This window comes from Balaenoptera borealis, assembly GCF_965194805.1.
Source record: "Balaenoptera borealis genome assembly, chromosome: 10".
Lineage (NCBI taxonomy): Eukaryota > Metazoa > Chordata > Mammalia > Artiodactyla > Balaenopteridae > Balaenoptera > Balaenoptera borealis.
The window spans coordinates 99,044,557-99,064,942 of record NC_138874.1 but is presented as its reverse complement, the minus strand read 5'-3'; the positions used below and the strand labels follow the sequence as shown (position 1 = coordinate 99,064,942).

At 35.5% G+C, this 20,386-nt stretch overlaps 1 protein-coding gene across 7 annotated transcripts in view; it reads right to left on the bottom strand.

Annotated features, from left to right (window-relative positions):
* ADD3 (adducin 3) overlaps positions 1–20,386 on the bottom strand; it is a 122,557-nt gene that overhangs the window by 32,228 nt on the left and 69,943 nt on the right. The gene's annotated exons all lie outside the window — the stretch shown is intronic.

The following is a 20,386-nucleotide window of genomic DNA, read 5'->3' as shown; positions in this document are numbered from 1 at the left end:
ACCATAACAACAACAAAATAAGTATGTGATGTAAGGCTGTGTTAACTAACCTTATTATGGTATTTCACTATACATGTATCAAATCATCACATTGTACACCTTAAACATATACAATGTTATGTCAATTATATCTCAATTATATAGTTACCCATAAGACACATATCACCAAATACCATTATGGAAGATTAGGATACCAAAAGGAAAAGACTAAAGAATTTTTACTCAACCTAATAAATTTGCTTATACAATATAAAAATAAGTGGTTTCTATGCTTAGAGAGAACTCCTAAATTAGTCTGAAATAATGATAAATGGGCCACAGTTAAATAACGTGCTGTATATAAATATATGTCAGAGGTCCTCCTTCCTTCCTTCAAAAATATTTATTGAGCATCTACTATGTGCCAGGCCTTGTACTAAAGGTATGGATGGAATGTTGAATCAAATCCTTCTGGGAGCTCCTAGAGTAGCTCAGAGGTGTCTATAACCCAATGAAAAGGATTCTATCCATCACAAGGGGAAGCTTCCTAGAGAACATAACATTTTCTCACACTAAGGAAGGTACAGGCCCAGGGAAACAGCAATGTGCCAGGGAATAAAGTTAGCAATGGGATAAACAGCACATCTTACAGAAGCAATTGCTTAAAGATTTGGTTAAAAATCAGTCCTACAGGTAACTTAAAGCATTTAAATACATTATTGTTATAATAAAAAGTTACATGAGTTTTAAAGAAACAGGTGAATTTCACACTTGCTTAGAAGGCAATGCAAACTTACTAACAGACTGATAAGGCAAGCCAAGTAGTAATTTCCTACCATTTCTCAGAATTTCGTACAATATCAAGTGAAAAATTGGGTTTCCAAAGTGAAAACTTTAAACTTAATGATTACTCTAGTAATCATTACTTATTAATGCATACACTCTATTCTCCTTCACTAAAAAGTTGACCCAGAAGTTTTTTCATAGTATTTTGTAATAAAGTTCAGTAGTTTTACTAAGACTAGGAAATCAAGTTATTTGATTTCCACTAATTCACCCACTAATGTTACTTTACCCACTAATGTTAAAATATTTCACCCACTAATGTTAAAATTTCACCCACTAATGTTAAAATATTCTTTTCTGGGAGGTGGGGAATAAAGTAGTCTAAGGAAAATAACAATATTAATAGGCCCCTAAAGATAGCAGCTAAGTAGACTTCTTTAAACAGAAGTTTTCTCCTCAAGCTAGTTTCAAGAGTAAGATTTTAGGTCCTTGAGCTTAAAAAAATTCAACAAAAACTAACAAGTCATAAGCAGTATATGTAAAATGGTACCAGTTTTATTAGTCTGAAGCTGATTTTTCTCAAGTTGTTTTTCAAGCTTCTAAGTCAGAAATGCCACAGATAATGCATGCGAGTTCACTTAAACCGGGTGTGAAAACCTTTCTACACATTTGTATCAGTCTTGCCTGACCAGAGCCCTTATTCCATCCTACCAAGAGTTATTGTTCTTAAATTCCATCTTTTAATTTGATCTGATTATGTGTCTTTCTTATAACCTTAAATGGCTTCCTGTCATCCATGGGATAAAACTATTCGTGGCTCACTTGTTTTATCTTTCCCTCATCACCTCAATACATAGAAAATACAATTGCTTTGTCTGTAATAGAAACATCCCAGCCTAAACTTTCACAAATATAATATAAAGAAAACCCCAGTAAAACCCACCAAACTATCTTTACAATGCTCCATTACAAATTCTTTTGCTTTTCTTCAAAATTACTGTATACATAAAGAAATTCTAGTGATTCTCCAAAAGCTTTACAATATTGTTTAAAATGGCCCTTGCAAGAGAGCCTTCTCAAAAAAAGGTGAAGAAAGTGTACATCCATAGGCAAAGAAAAAAAAAAGAAAGAGAACCTCAACCTAAGTCTTATACCTTATTAAAAAATTAACTCACTTCTAAATATTAACCCAAAAGAACTGAAGACAGGTATTCAAACAAAAACTTGTACGTGAAATGTTCATAGCTGCACTATTCACAAGAGCCAAAAGGTGGAAACAACCCAGATGTCCATCAACTGATGAATGGATAAACAATAAATATGGTGTTGCCACATAATGGAATATCGATCCATGAAAGAAATGAAGCATGGATACATCTACAACATGAATGAACCTCAAAAACATTAGCTAAGTGAAAGAAGCCAGACACAAAAGGCCACATATTATATGATTTCATTTATATGAAATATCCAGAACAGGTAAATCCATGGTACAGAAAGCAGATTGATGGTTGCCAGGGGCTGGGTTGTGTGGGGGGCAGAAATGGGGAGTGATTGCTTAATGGGTACTGGGTTTCTGTCTGAGATGATGAAAAAGTTCTGGATCTAGATAGTGGTGATGGCTGTACAGCATTGTGAATGTACTTAACGCCACTGAATCATACACTTCAAAATGGTAAATTTTATGTTATATGTATTTTACCATGATAAAAAATTAACTCAAACTAGATCAAATTAACTCAAAATAGAAACTATAAAGCTTTCAGAAAAAAAACAGAAACTCTTCAGGATTAAGGCCCAGGCAGTGTTTATAGATTTGACACCAAAACATGGTCCATAAAAGGAAAACTGATAAATTGAACTTCCCCCAAATTTTAAATGTTTACCTGCAAAAGACCCTGTTAAGAGGATGAAAAGACAAGCCAAAGACCATGAGAAAATATTTGCAAACCATACATCTGACAAAGGACTAGTATGTATAACATGTAACAAACTCTCAAAACTCAACAGTAAAAAGAAACCAAACAATTCAATTAGAAAATGGGCAAAAGACATGAACAGCCATTTCACTGAAAAGGATACATGGTAGAAAAGCATATGAAAAGATGTTTAACATCATTAGTCATTAGGGAAATGCAAATTAAAATCATGAGATACTACTACACAGGTGCCAGGATGGCTAAAACAAACAAAAAATAATGATAATCTCAGATGCTGGAGAGGATGCAGAGAAACTGGATCCCTCATACCTTGCTACTGGGAATGTAAAATGGTACAGCAACTCCTGCAAACAGTTCGGCATTTAAAAAAACTAAATACGCAACTATGAAATGACCCAACAATTGCTCTCCTGGTCATTTAATCCAGAAAAAAGAAAACATATGTTCACACAATCTGTATACAAATAAAGCTACTATGGACATTTGTAACAGTCAAACACTGGAAATAATCTAGATGTCCTTCAACAGGTGAATGATGAAACAAACTGTAGTATACCCACCCTATGGAACATTATAATAAAATGGAATGAATTACTGATACACAACAGCCTGAATAAATCTCCAGTGAATTACACTGAGTAAAAAAGCCAATACCAAAAGGTTACATACAGCATGATTCCATTTATATAATATTCTTCAAATGACAAAATTATAGAAGTGGGGAATAGATCAGTGGTTGCCAGGGGTTGGAAAGGAGTATGCTCTGGAGGGAGGGAGGGAGGGAAGCAGGTATGGTTCTAAAAGGAGGTATGGGGGCTTCCCTGGTGGCGCAGTGCTTGAGAATCTGCCTGCCAATGCAGGGGACACGGGTTCGAGCCCTGGTCTGGGAAGATCCCGCATGCCGCGAAGCAACTAGGCCCGTGAGCCACAATTACTGAGCCTGCGCGTCTGGAGCCTGTGCTCCGCAACAAGAGAGGCCGCGATAGTGAGAGGCCCGCGCACAGAGATGAAGAGTGGCCCCCGCTTGCCACAACTAGAGAAAGCCCTCGCACAGAAACAAAGACCCAACACAGCCATAAATAAATAAATAAATAAATAAAACCCAAAAGTTAAAAAAAAAAAAAAAAAAGGAGGTATGGTTATCCTTGTGGTGATGGAATTCTTCTATGTCTTGACTATGGTAGTGGATACATGAACATACACATGTGATAAAATTGCACAGAACTAAACACACAAACATACATACATACAAGTGACTTACAAGCAAAACTGGGAAAATCTGAATAAGACCAGTGGATTACCACAATGTCAATATCCTGACTGTGAAATTACACTATGGTTTTACAAGATGTTACCATTGGGGGAAAGTGGATGAAGGGTGCAGGATCTCTCTGTATTAATTCTTATAATTGCATGCAAATCTACGATTATCTCAAACTTTAAAAGTTTAATTTAAAAAAAGTCCATTCCATAAGAATGTGATCAACTCTACAGCAGAATAAAGCTTATATTGTAGTTATTTTTAGATATCTTTTGTACCAGAATGTATTTTAAAAGCAGTTCCATCAATACAACTAAATTGCATCTGAATAAAAATGCATACATTCTATTAGCATCAACTGGTCACTGCAAAATACTTCTCATGATGATTAGTCTAGAGCAACTTTGGAACTTAACATCTGCTTACATAGCAGTTTACACAAGTCAAGGACAGTTAGAATAAGAAGCCCCCGGGAGACAAAATAAAATACTGTAAAAAAGCATTTAACAGATACTGTTCAGATTTCAGTACTAGGCTTTATAAGCCAAGGGACACAGCAAGGGGAAACATTAACTCAACTGTTGGCTTTGTAAAGGAACTTTAAAAAATCTTGCTGTGGTCAGATCAATTTAAATATGATTGTTTTCTATCAGAAATTTTCACTTAGTTGAAAATAGTTAAAATGTTCTAGGAGCCTTAGCTGATTATCAGACTAAAAATCTTCTAATTATATTCTAAAAATTTCCTTGTATGTAATCCTGTCAAGAAGAAAGTAGAGTGGTGCAGAGTACTGGACTGAGGACAAAGAGACCAGGACTCAAGTCTTTGCACGTCCACCAAGTACTGTGTGACTTTAGAGTAGCCATGGCACATTCAATCAGTAAGTGTCTGAGCATCTACTACGTGCCAAGGTCCTACTATGTGGAGATAAAAATAGCAAATAAGACACAGTTCTTCCTGAGGTTTGCAGTCTAGTGAGGAATACGAAGAAGTAAGTAAGCAATTACATCATAAAGTTCCCAAGATTAACTGTAAAATAAAAGGGCTATCTCAAAAGACCCTTCAGATTTTCCTAGTTCTAACATCCTATGGTCCTACTGGTATCCCCTGATCTAGTGCCATAATGAGGCAGATAAGGAACCTTGATACAGCTCGGTATTCATAACAGCTAGAGATTTTCCAACAATAACTAGGTATTCCTTACTTTAGTGATGGGTCATCACAGCATTTAAAAACAACTGTCAGTTACTGAGCTCTTACTATGTGCTAGCCACTGGAATTTAAATACATTAGCTCATTTGCTCCTCATAATCCTATGAGGTAGGTGTTATTATCTCCATTTTACTGATGAGGAAATAAAGTCACTGAGAAGTAACTTGTTTCAGGTCCAAGAGCTAGCAAGTGGTGGACCAGGGATTTAAATCTAGTCTGTTGATCTCTAAAGCTCATGGACTTAATCACAACTCAGACCCAGGCAGGGGTAACTAGTAGTTTCTTTTCAAATGCCAATTCCAGCTATTCGGTGGCACTGAGGGGTTGAATAGGTTTTACTCAGGCCCCAGAAGAAAAAGTACCAGAATTGCCATGGCTTAGAAGGGAGTCAGGCATCTTCACTACTGCCCCCTAAGGAAAGATGTTTTAAGGGAAGTAAGTGGTAGATTCTAGTTTCTCTTAACCCTGAACAACTAATTCTAAGCATAAATATTCCTGCTTCCAGGTGACATTTGGAACAACTCAGTTCTAGGGCTCCTTCTCTTTAAAATTAACCAACCCTATTTTTTAATACCACATATACACAGTCATGCTTTCTACTAATTCCGAACAATATAAACACCAGTGCAAACAAGTATGAACTCCATTAGGGGAAAAAAATTAGTCTTTCAACAATGTTCTCTGAATTGAAAATGATGCAGAAGACAGATTTTTAAAAAAAATAATGTTATAAAACTTGTTAATACTATGGGTTTTCCTCTGGCCATGCAGATTAGAAACAAGATATCAAGCATAAACAAAATTCTAGCTTTAAAAATCTTATCCAAATATTTATGCAGTAACTATCCAATATGTATGTTTAAAGAACATTAGGTTGAAGACAAAATTAGATAAAACACTTTAGAATGATGGCTTTTGAACTTTTTAAAAATGGTAATCCACAATAAGAAATACATTTTATATTGTAATCACATACAAATACATGAGATGTATAACTGAAACAAATTCAGGACATGATACTTTCCTTTACTATGTAGTATATTCTGGTATTTTCTACTTTAATCTCTTCCTTTTTTAAAAAAAAATGCTCATCAAATTGATTTATGATCTATTAATAAGCTGTTGTAATCTACAGTTTGAAAAACACTGCCCTAGGAACTCTAAGTCATGATCAGATGGGAAATAGAAAGGAAAAGAAGAATGTGTGTGTGCATGTGTGTGTACGTGTGTGTGTGTGTGTGTGAGAGAGAGAGAGAGAGAGAGAGAGAGAGAGATGGGGGGAATAAATATGTGCTAGAGGGATGGAAGGGACTAAGAAATGATTCCTTGATTTTTTTTTTTTTTAATATTTATGGCAGATTATAGCAATAAGATCCTAGTGCTTTGTGGGATAACTAGATTTTCCTCCATCTGGGCACTTAGAAAGTGCCACCTGTACTACCCAATGTCAGGGTTTTTTTTTTTTTTTTTTTCTTCATTTTTCTTGACTCATATCTACTTCTAGTTCAATTTTCAAGACCTCTTTGCTTATGTTTGTAGTCCCCACAACAGCAGAATACTCCACAGCATCAGCTGAATTGAATTATTTTACTGTATCACAGCTCCTTCCAAAACAACCTTGTTTGTGTTACTTCTAGACTGGGAATGGTAAAAACAACCCTATGAAAAGTTATTACTTACAAAAAGTCTTTCCAAACTTGAAATTCTTGGTAGATTTAACAGCTTTCTCTAGAACATAAGCAAAAAGATGGCTGTACTTTCAAGTACCAGGCCCATTGTTTGGTATTTAAAACAATAATCAAAGATATGCCAAGACTTCAAAGCAGCATATTTGGTTAAAAACAACAACAAATGCTAGTTTATTTAGTTTTTCTTGATGAAAGTTACTATAAAACTGTGAAGGTATTTAAAGTTCTAGAAAACAACTTGGACTCTGCATAAACTATGACAAGCCACGTCAGATCGACCACTGAAATTTTGTTCATTTTAAACTGCAAAATACATGAACTACTTTCAACTGCTAGCCAAAATTTTATATACAGCTGACATAGAAATTGATAGATATGGAAAATTGAACAGAAGTAGGTAAAAGTCAAGAAAAATGAAAAAAGAAAAAAAGGCATTGAGTGGCACTGAGTAATACAGATGGCACTTTCTAAGTGCCCAAATGGAAGAAGATTTAATTACCCCACAAAGCACTAGAATCTCATTGCTATAATGGCTACTGATTCTATGAGAGCTCTCTTGGAATTTTTCAGACTAGATTCAAGGAACACATTTCACTGATGAGAGGAAACTATAATCAGAGGTGTTGAATAATTTTTCTAAAGCTACAATTTTTCTAAAGCTCAAGTATCAGATGTTGCTATAAAATCATAATAATGACATTTATTAGTATTACCATATCATTCACAGACTGCCCCATGGCCATAATTTACCCTCAAATGAAATATAAGAAAAAAAACAAGGCCCACCACACACAGTTTATGCAGGTAATTTATAAATAGTATTGACTGAGAAGAATAGACTATAAGGAAAGCCTAAAAATCCTAGTGCTTCTAAATGGATTTAATGTTATGATTGTCTGTCTGTCTAGCATGCACAGAAAAGTAGATGTACAAATGAGGTAGTTGCATAGTGGTGGTTTGCATGACTTAAATACCTAAGGAATACACTTTCTTTAAGTAACTAGATTTTTAATGATTAAGAAGTATCTACTAACATATTACCAGTAAATGAAGGATCTGTCTTTTCATTTAAATTCTTTGAAGGCTTTGAAGCAAAAATTAAGAGAACAACCAGTCCAAATCTCTTGTTTTCTAGGTTAGATAACTAATGAAAGAGGTCTTCATACAGAGACATGCCCAATATCATACACCTAACATCATCAGGGTGATCTAAGTTCTCCTAGCTCTTTATGCCACACAATATTGCCTCCTCATAATTGGCCTTGTTTTCTATCAGTACTTAGCAAACCAGATAAGTAAGATACACAAGGACAAGGAGTATTAGGACATGGGCAGACCAAGAAGCTTAATGAAGTAGGCAAAGATGAGTAGTATCATAAAATATCATGAGACATTCCATAAAATTTTGAGTTCCAAACAAAGAGGAACTAAATACATGCAGGGTAAGGGCCCTTAAACTGGTTCAAGTTCATCTGAAAACACCACCACATGGGCAATGATCAGTATGTTGGAAGTTGTAACTGTTAACCTAGCAGATGACTGCTATGTCTTAATTAGAAGTTATCAGAATGACATTGACTGTGCCCTGGGTAACAATAAATTATGTTCAAGTTCACATTTTTATCTCTAAAGTTAATTTAGCATCATTTTGAAAGAGTTGAGGGCCTTTAACTATTTATAATGAAACAAATCAACCCTCGGAAAAAGTTTATGTTGGCAATAATTCCACTGTATAGATTTAAAAAACTGAGATTTAATAATTTGCCTCAGACTACCAAATATTCTTCACCAAACAAGAAATTATTCACGGTTATAGATCTTAATTAGGTGTGGAAGAGTTGACCAAAAAAGATGGAACGGCTCAAAGGACTGTTATTTCCTAGAAGTATACACAGTTATTACAAACTTAATTACTGTCTTTCTTTACTGGGGCACCTGAAAATATATTATAGGATCACAATATTCAGCACCAAAACAGAAATGGTAAATATTATCAAGGTAGTAAAATAAAAAAATCTTGTATGGTTACCAAACTGGTATAAATGTGAAAATTTAACTCTCTGTGGTCTATTGCCAGAATCCTAAAATTGATCCAAATGGTCCTTAAATTTCTGAATACTATTTTTGCTCTTCTGAAATGACTTCTGCTGAGTATATCTTTAAAATAAAACTATAAACTCTAAGCTTCAATACAAAAGTCTAGGAAAAAATGAATCTATAGTTGATTAGCAAAAGATACCATTAATCTGGGCCTGAGTCAAAAATGCAACTTAACTCAAAAAACTAAAAGTAGAATAACAGGGCTTCCCTGGTGCCGCAGTGGTTGAGAGTCCGCCTGCCAATGCAGGGGACACGAGTTTGAGCCCTGGTCCGGGAGGATCCCACATGCCGCGGAGCAACTAAGCCCGGGCGCCACAACTACTGAGCCTGTGCTCTGGAGCCCATGAGCCACAACCACTGAAGCCCAAGCGCCGTACTCCGCAACAAGAGAAGCCACCGCATTGAGAAGCCCACGCACCGCAACGAAGAGTAGCCCCCGCTTGCCACAACTAGAGAAAGCCCGCGTGCAGCAATGAAGACCCAACGCAGCCAAAAAAAAAAAAAAAAAAGTAGAATACCATGTGATCCAGCAATTCTACTCCTGGGTATATATCCAGAAAAATGAAAACACTAACTTGAAAAGACACATGCACCCCAATGTTCATAGCAGCACTATTTATAATAGCCATGATATGGAAGCAACCCAAGTGCCCAGCAACAGACAAATGAATAAAGAAGATGTGGTATATATATATATATATATATATATATATATATATATATAATGAAATATTACTCAGCCATAAGAAAAAATGAAATTCTGCCATTCGCAGCAATGTGGATGGACCTAGAGAATATTATGCTTAGTGAAATAAGTCAGACAGAGAAAGACAAATATTGTGTGATATCACTTATATGTGGAATCTAAAAAAATACAAATGTATATGCAAAACAGAAACAGACTCAGATACAGAAAACAAACTAGTGCTTACCAAAGGGGAGAGGGAAGAGGAGAGGAGCAAATTAGGGGAATGGGATTAAGAGATATAAACTGCTATGTATAAAATAAACAACAAGGATATATTGTACAGCACAGGGAATTATAGCCATTATCTTGTAATAACTTTTAATGGGGTATAATCTGTAAAAATAGGGAATCACTATGTTCTACACCTGAAATTAATATAATATTGTAAATCAACTATACTTCAATTAAAAAAAAATCTGACAATGTCAAGGAAAAAATGCCAACAATAATAAAACAAACTAATAACAGTAACAGCAACCCTTTATATTTCTAAGGGTCTTGTACTTTTAATGGAAGTTGATAGCTGGCTCAGCATTTATTAAAAAAACATATAAGAAAAGCATCAACTGGAAGGCACAGCTATGAGAGTATTCTGGTCTCAAACTGTTTTAATAATAAAAGCTATACTGCTAATTAACATAAACTACTTTAGCAAACATGAAAAATACATCCTGTGCTTGTATAATTGGAACATAGTAGTAGTTCTGTATAACCATAATACACGTTGTTTAAGTAGGTGCTTGCTAGGTCACACTGAGCAGGGTGATCCAAAGACCAAAGGCATTCACTGCTGGATAAAGCAGAAAATGAATCTAACTTCTTTCTCACTAAGGTATCAGCAGTTGATGAAGAATATTTTATTGATCAACATTACCTGTTGCAAGCAACAGAGAGCTGGACTTCTGTACGTGAAGAGTAGGGGCTGGGGAGAAGAGAGTCAGTCACTTGCTTAGACATTGGTAGGACTGGAAATAATGTTCACTGGTAACTTGAAAAAAATTTTCATTATAAATAGGTCAAATTTACCAGTTGTAATGGCCATGCGAGGGGCAGAGTTATAAACTTGAAAACATGTACAAAAAGTTCAGAAGAAGTGTATTTTCTTGAAGCCTAAACTCTATCAATTTTTAGACTTAGCTCAAATTGTTCCCAACGTGAATCATTTGGAAAAGCAAATATAAGACTGATTATATATATATATATATATCTTATAAAATGATGAGTAAAACAATCAACCAATCAACCGTAGAGAGAGGCAGTCTCTCAAGTATCTTGCAGAATCCAAAAACACATGGCCTCAGTGCCTTTACCCTCCTTTCTACAAAACACGATGAACGTTCTGTATATATTCCCTCAGTCATCATTTGTCTTCAACATGGAGTGTATTGGAAATGGTTGGGAAAAAACCAAAAGGTGGGTTTGTTTTTTTTTTTTCCCTAAGAGAAAGTTGACGGAGACCAGTGGATTGATTACTCAGATGTGCCTCTAAGACATTTAGTTTCTGTTATTATGTCCCCTGGTATCAGTGAAAATTTTTAAATTGAGATCCAGGAAACTATCCAGAACTTGACAGCTCATGATAAATGAGAGGTTTAAAAAAGTGGAATCAGTGGAGATTATGATTTTTAAAGAAAGATTCATTGCTCTCAATTTCTGGAGATACCTTAAATCTTTGGCTCTTTACTATTTAGTAGTTCTGGAAAAAAGCTTTTTTTTAAAAAACAAAATTACATGTGCAGCACTGAGCTTGAAAAATTTAAAGCCATTGCTTTTGACATTTTCTTGAGAGCAATGTTTGAGGAAAAATCACTCTTACCTATTACTGCATATCTACTCTGAAACCTCAGGAAACATTTTCCAAAGTGAGTATCAGAATACAAGTAATATAGAAAACTTAATTCCCTCAAATTCCAATCTTACATATACCTATTTTTCAAAATTTCTGAACTCAAGAAATTCTAGTTCTTCATTCTGAAGAAATGCAAATGATCCTACAAAAGCTCATTATTAAAAATGAGTTGAGTTTGCAAAACAAAACATTCACCCAAAAGGCTGGTCTAGAAAACTGATTTGTTATAGTGGATGGTACTTCTAATGGTCCATTCCTAACGTGATTGTTGTGACCAGTGAGGGACAGAAGGGAGGCTGGCACAAAAAATATGAGGCAAAGTTCCTTATTTTAAAAATTGGAGGAAAATATACAAAAAAATCTTAAAGAACACAAGGTATGAGTAAGTTCCAAGAGTTCGTTTTGATCTACTATCAGGTATCCCAACTAAAGACTTCTGGCTTTCATGATTATTACTTATAACATACAGCTGCAAAAGTCAATCCAAAAGCTGTAGGTAACTCAGTACATCGTTACTGCAAAGAAGTCATTTGAAGGAGTTCCTACCTCTAGATTTGGCTGGTAAGGAGGATTTCAAGATCATCACAACCTCATCTGTTTTCTTTCTATGGAAAGTCTAATACTGAGTCATGAAAATGCAATTTATTAAGCATAGGTAATAGTACTTGAAAATTATTTCCAAAAATACTGGCCATAACCCACCATTTAGAACTCTGATAACAGTTTTAAGTGGAAGTCCATGCAAAGAGATGTTTATCAACCTTGAAAATCTGTTTTTATAATAAAAAAACTATTTTTGTGGAACTAGCTTTTTCAAATGAATTATCCTTTAAATCTAAAGTTTGATATTACATCCTGTACTGGGTTGAATAGTGTCCCCTAAAATTCCTATCATTACCTCAGAATATGACCTTATTTGAAAATAAGGTCTTGGGACTTCCCTGGCAGCGCAGCGGTTAAGAATCTACTGGTTCTATCATAGCTGAAACTCTACTGGTTCTATCATAGCTGAAACACTTAAAGCAGTTATCAAATTTTAAAATATTCCAGTCTGATGGAATGTCTTTTCATTAAGCAAGAGTGGATTTAAAAAGCCACTCACTCTGTTTATCAGGTTTCTTGCCATGTGTACATACAAGCTGCATTTCTGCCCTTCTCCCCACATTAGGGACCACTAAACCCTAACCTGCAGATTCAGCATCATGCCCGGCTCTGGGCCCCCAGGATTATGAGAAACCTTAAGAAACTAGTGTAGCAGCTCAGCATCAAGTTAGTCTTGCTGCTGCTGCTCCCACTCTGATGATTGACTTTCACCTTAGCCATACTTTTATCTGATTGTTAATAATCAAACTCTGTTAATCTCTTAGCCACTCCACTCACTCTAAAGCAGCCTAAATCCCTTTCTTGTTTTTCTATCAGGTAACTCCAAATACTTTCAAAATTGAAGATCTATGCCTGAACCCTCTTTCCCAGGTCTCAGTCTTAGACCCTTCTATCAGTTTCTACCATTCCCTAAGGTAACCTGATGGCTCACACCCTGGCTTACAGTAGAGGATTTCTGATGCCATGCAAACTTCCCTGGTATTAATTCCCCATCTAGGCTTCTACCAATTGCCACCCTTTGCCAAAACACCCTGTTCCTATGCACTGCCTACAGGTCAGGGTTTGAAACCTACTGTCCAACCTCCCTGACAGTCCATACACCTGGGCTTTTTCCTACTGCCTGTTGCTAGGAATCTGCCCTGTCCTCAAGGGTCTGCCTGGATTCCAAATCTTTGTCAGGCATTCAGCCACTCCGACTCTGTTACTGACACCATCCTTCTTAGTAATTTAGCTTTCGTGTTTTTCTATTAAACAAATTACACCAGAATTTTTAAAAACACAATTTTTGATGAAAATATGTTTTTATGGGGAGAGAGGGTTAATGGCCAGTAGTCAACATTTCCTGAGCATCTACTATTACCTAACATTGTTTTAAGAAGGCAGCATGTTTTAACTCATTTAATCCTCATAATAACCTTAGACAGGTAGGTGCTATTACCATACTCATTTTACAGACAAAGAAACAGCATACAGAAGTTACGTGTACAAGGTCACATACCAATATCTGTGCAGCTATGATATAAATTCAAGTAGATGGGCTCCAGAACCTGTGTTCTTAACCACTACACTATAATTGCTTCTCTACCTTCTACTACCCTATCCCCATCCCTAAACTCCAATGATGTTTTCAAATTTTGAGTCATTTCAAATTTATACCTGTTAACATCCTCTGGTAAATGTCTCCAACTCCTCCCCTACCCAGCCCCAAATCTAAGTCCCCACCTCTAATGTGAACTCTTTGACAAGATATATGTTTTCATAGGCTGTATTTTCTTACGATGAAATTTACCTGAATGTAAAAGCAAGAAGTACAGGGTGTGACACTCAGGAATTTGATGATTAAATCAATAATAAATATGTAAAATCCCCTGGTCATTCATCAAATTTCATCCTCTACAAAGTGTAATCTAAATTACAACTGTAATTGTGAGCTTTAGAAAGAGGTGAGGGGAGTCCTCTGGATCCTACTATCTAGATTATATATGCCCCATTATTTCATCTAGAACTGTGTTGGACATTTACTGCGATATAGGTTTGTCAATTCATTTAAAAAGGTCTAGGCTCTGACCTGGTATAAAATAAGACTTAGCCTTGCAAAGTAGGTCTAGTCAATATGAATAAGAATCCTGAAAATGTGTGCAGACATTTTGATATTTTATGACAATTCATATAAGAGAAACGAGATCGAGATTCTTTTCTGACATGAACATTGAGGAGACTGAAGATGATGGGAAGATAAAGAGACAACCACCCAAGCCTCTAAGCCACAGCTGGAAACTGGTCTTAATAAAAAGTAAAAGAAAATCTGAAAGAAGACCTAAAAAGGCTAACTGTCCAATTCACGGGAAAAGAGAAAGCATTAAAATAACTCATCGTTTAACTTATGGAGGAAAGTATATCAAAAACAGCGGGCTGAAAAATACCTTTGTAAGAATAACAGAGAAACAAAACATTTATAAGTCCATATAACAACTCTTCCAAGAAATAAATACTGCCTTCCTTAATATTATCTAATTACAGCCCAAAGAGGAATAGCATCTCTAGAATTTAAAGGGGTTAGAGCTCAATAGGATATAAGGTATTATTACATCTAGTACTACCCTCATTTCTCCATATGAAGAAACAGGTCCCAGGAGAGAATCTGACTTGCCCAAGTCCCTCAATTTATCTTACTCAAGATTTTTCATATTATCTGGAGCAGCATATGATACACAGAATGTAGATCATATGATCTATCAATGTAAGAAAAGATTTAAATATGAACTACATTTTAAAAATTCCTTTAACTAAAGGTTTTGGCAATAAACTAATTTCAAAAGCTACTGTACGTTAAATAAAATGTTAACTTTCATGAAAAAGGAAAATCACCTAATGCCTCAAGCACCAGTTTCTTGATTTTAAGGGGTTTGTAGGTATGCATTCAGGGTTAAAAACACACAAAACAAATTTTCTTGATGTGTGCTTTCATAAGAATTGAGTCATTTATACCATTTTAAAATAATGAGAACACTTCTCTTTTAAGCTTTCATGGTAATTCACTAGAGAGAGTAAATTTTATGACTCAGCTTTTTCTGCTCACTCACACATGCCTGAATGGTCCACTTAAATTGCTTGCTATATTTTAAATTCAGGCCTGGAGTAGGATTCTTGTTTCTCTGAGGCTCACGAAGACTAGACTCACAGCTTAGTTCTACAGTGCCTGTTTAGCTGGACTTAAAGCCTACATCAAGTAGTTTACTGTCAAAATAAAAAGCAATCTTCATGGAGCTTAGTAACTTAAGTAGCTCTCCAGAGTTTGGTAAATATTTTGTGTCTACTTTTTATATCTATTGTCAAGGAAGGGTTCTATAGAGTGGTGAAGTATTATTTTACACATCTAAAAGGTACTATGGATACTACAATCCTTCAGGTTCATGGTTACAACTGAGAAGCACAAAGCCCCCTACCATAATTTTCCAAACACACCATTTTCTTAGTCATTCCCAAGTTTGTTTGTTTGTTTGTGTTTTAAGCATCCTGGAGTCCCATCTTAATCAGGCTGGGGTTTTTTAAAATTCAGGCTCTGAAAATAGCATGGAAAAGGCTTTAAATATACCCCACAGACCTAGAGGAAAATGATGACCCTCCCAAACAAAAGCCATTTCTCTAACTAATGCTTTGCTCACCTTATTTCTCACACACTTGGACTGTTTTCCCTGCTCACCTCCATCCATTCAAATCTTCCACACTTTGTGGTGTGTTCAAAAATCAACTCCTTCCACGATGGCTTCCCAATCTCCTCTGTCAGAATTAGCGCCCCCCCCCCTTAGTGTTCCCAAAGCACTTTGTCATAGTCTGTGTTGCTTTTGAATTATTTGAGTATGTCTTTCTGCCCCAGTAACTAGGCCAACATCTTTTTCCTTTCTTCACTGTCTACTAACAGTTATACTCAATAAGGGTTTATTAAACTGAGTGAGGTGAGTAGGGCTATTGACTCATAATATCCCATTCTCTAGTCTTAGAGTAAACTAGGGCAGAGAATCTAGAGCAACTCTTGAAAAGTGGGCTAATCATGGTTTGATAAGAATGGCCAGCTACCCAAGATGGTTGAGGTAATGAAAAAGTAATCACAAAAAAGTATGAAGGTATAAAAAGAGCAATTAAAAAAAAACTATACCTACTGCTGTGTTCTGAGACCAGATACAAATGGTGCTACAAAATGTCATCTTAAAATAACCAAAAAACTACTTATTCAGTCAATCAGTAAACACTAATACAGCTGTTAGGTAAAGAGTATAAAGAGATATAAAGCACAGATCTAGGTTCTGCCCTTAAAGACTTCCCAGTTTTAACTATTGAGAACTAAAATTCTCTACTAAAATTCTCTATTGACCTCATGGAAAGAAAACTGATCATAAAAACCAGTTTATGACAAATGCCAAATGAAAGATAAATGTAAGATATCCAAGAGTTGCTGAGGATTGCTGATAAACAGAATTATGGATTAAGACAGTAAGGGAAGATTTCAATGAAGAGGTAAGGTCTGAGTTTCACAATGTATAAAATGAGGTGGTTTGAAATAGATGACCTCTGGGCTTACCTTCCAAATCTGAAATTTTATTGTAGTCTTATCACATAATTATATCAATAATAGTGACTTGATATTAACTAACCACCCCCTGAATAGAGTTTTCTTCTTAATCATTATGAAAGTAACAGCTTTTAAAAAGCTGTCAGTCCTCAAGTAAGCAGTATTATCAAATTATTTTAAATATAAATATCCAAAACCAAATGTGATATATCTCACAAGAAGTTTTGGTATTTTGTAAGAGAACTTGAGTTGGAGGCTTTTTTTCTTTATACCAGTTTCTTGGTGTGGCTTCCAAAATTCAAAACGGGCTTTTAAGTGCACACTTTTTCATACCCAAAAGTTGTATTTGAAATCATTTAAATTATTCTTGTCTCTCTGTGGATAGGAAGTGAATAGAGTAAACCTGCAAAAGTTCATCACCACTATTAAAGCACTTTTTTCTTTGTTCTTTTTAACTGTCATGGCTTTTGTACCCAGCAGTTACTGATGATCAAATGTATTCTGAAGCTCGGCCAAAGTTTTTTTTTTTTCTTTCTTTTTTTTTTTAGGGCAACACTCAAAACAAAGCAAATATTGGCTTAGTTATGACACTTGTTGTTCTAATACACTAATAGCCTATTGTCCACTGTGGTTGTCTCAACAAGATAATACATTGAAAAACAGCGTTTCCTGATAGGAAGTGAATTCCCACTGTGTGTCACAGGACCCTAGCCAAAAGCGGGGCTCTAAAGGAGAAAAAGCAGTCCCTTCTGAGATTGCATACATAACAGACCAGAGTAATGATTAGACTTTTTCTTCTCTCTTGTTTAAAAAGGCTTTCTGCTTCAGCTCAAACTACAGTCTATTTGACTGATTCTGCTATCATAGGACTGTTTTTCTAAAATGGTTTCAAATGTTTTAGACAAAGTTTGTTCAACATCCTGTAGGCAGCAGTATCCTGCATATTTCTGACTCTGGAGAATTTCCTTAGTCGTAAATGCCACAATGGATAAGGTGACATGACAAAGAAGATATTGGGATGTGTCATAAAGACACAGTGTGACCATTTTCAAGGTTAGTTTCATACAAGCAATTGTTTAAGCCATTATAACATACAAGGTACAATAATTGCAACGGTAGGCAAAAATTGGGGCTCAATTAATCCACACATCACAAATGTGCTTATTTCATTTAGAATTTGATTAGTGAGAAACTGATGTCACTAGCAGATCCAGACACAGAAGAGTAACTGACACTACCCTAACAAGACATTAGTACCCCTTTTTAAATACTGAAAATGTACTTTTTTTCCATCTATTTTCACAGACTCAAACTTGGAGAACTTTCTCTGCCCAGTTCCACTTACCAGTGGATATTGGAACACTCCAACAATAGAAGAACTAAGAACAGTTGTCATTTTGGTACAGTCCAGTGAGACTGTCTCTGTCATCTAGGTTCTCCCACCTTTTAATGCAGTGCTTGCCTCCTAGAAGGTCCTCAACACATTTTGCTAAACTGAACTATGTCAAACAATTGATATGAAAATTGACACAGAATTCTAGCATTATTTGGATAACAAATAATCTCTCAGGGTTTAGGGAAGTATACTTATTCAAGGTATGTCAAGCCTTCGGCTAAGAAGCTAGGGTGTCACCAGCATGAAAACACACAGACTCCCCTACCTCCAGGCCAAGAAAATGTCTTTTTATCTTCCTGTTGTAATTATATAAATCAAACGATGAATTCTTATTCCATTTTGCTTTCAGGACAGCTGTCGTTTGATGGAATTATAAGAATAAAATTGTGAAACAGGTAATGTTAAACATCCTACGTGTGATGCAGCAAAAATTCCTGCTTCGGTTACTTTATAACTTTGCTGTGTAACTTGATAACTCTGCTGGCAGGATGGTAGTGCACAGTTCACCTCTAAGGCTGCTTCCTCAGCACCAAGTCAGAAAACTTTAGCTATGTCAAGCAACATCAATTTTAGCATTCAGTGAAACAGAGAGATGGATTAGAGGGCTAGAATGTGAAAACAATTTAAACAAGCGGACCGAAGCCAAGTTTCAAAGCCCTCAGGATTAACTCTGAATGGCTGGATTCATTGAAAATTACAAAGATCCATTTTAAAAACAAACATCACCTCAGAATCTTCTCCTCAAGTATTCAAGCTTGATAAAAAGATTTGCTTTTACTTCTGGAATGGATTTTATACTTTTGAAAGTAATTTTTTAGAAAAGGAGAGTTTATGTAAAATATAGTATACAATTCGACTTCTCTCTCTCTCTCTTTTTTTTTTTCCACATTCTTAAACTTTCAAATAGCTTAGGCCATATGGCAGGTCAAACAAATTACAGACCACACAATACACACAAAAGATGTTTTTAATTTAAATAACAGAAACTTCATACAATTTGGGTTATACAGCTTAAGTCAATATTAAAAAAAATACTATGTAACTATTACAGCTGGAAGGGACACTAAAACTCATCTATTCCAATCTTTCATTTTATACTCAATAGATGGTAAAACTGAGGATCAAGGGGGTTAAGTGACAGGCTCACAACCTCACACTCCAGTTACCAGACTTTGAACCCAATGTTATTTCATTAATCTGCTGAAAAATGACTCCTAGGGCAGTCTTACCCACTCATGAATGGCTGGGACAGTGGGGCCTACTTTTGGTGTTCTAGCCAGAGGAAGTTAAGTTGGTGAGGGGTTTTTCCATTTCCACACAGCACTATCACCCCTTTCCAATAGCACCTAGGTTCTGGGTTCTGTCCCAAAATGGAGGTAGGAGAGAAGGCTGATAGCCTAAGTATATCTGATGGGGAGAAAGGGAACAACTTGGAAATAATCCATATACCTATCAAAAGATGAATGATTAAATATAGTATACCCATCCATACACTGAAGTACCATACAACCATTAAAAAGAATGAGGCAGATACATAATGGTGTGTGTAGTATAATTTTATTTGGATTTTTAAAATCCACTCATATTCACAGAAATTTTCTGGAAAAATAGAAAAGAAACTCCCCACTGGAGCACAGCGTTCAAAGATTAGGGTAAGAAAGAGCCGTTTTGTCATATGCCCTTTATATTGTTTCATCTTTTTACCATGTGCATTTTTTAAGTTATAAAATTAATACTTTTTAGAAGTACATTAAAGCAGAGAAGGGAACTTCTCTAGAGCCCTGGGAAAACTCTGAGGAAGACAAAGATGGGGTCTATCAAGGGTAATTTGATACTCTGTATCTAATCTACGTGATACACAGTTTATTTCTCTAGAAAAGACTTCCTAACCCTTTTCATGTCACGTTAGTTTTCACTAATACAGTGTGCATGAATAAAATTTGTATAGCATACTGGAGTAAAGAGGAGGGGGTTTGGGGGCAGCTATATAATAGGGCTAAGTAAAAAAAAAAACCCACTCCATTTTCTCTATATTACATAATTATTACAAGAAAAAAATAAGATAGAGTATTATTAGATATTAGCTATTGACTATCTACAAAATTTCCAAATAAAAATCTATCTAGAAAATCTTCTAATTTCAGTATTTAACAGCAAACTAGTTGGCAAGCTTTGCTCTGGAGCAACTATAAAAGTCTAGGAGTAACTATATTCTCCTAGAGTTCAAAGGGACAGTAGAGGTCATCTAGCTCAG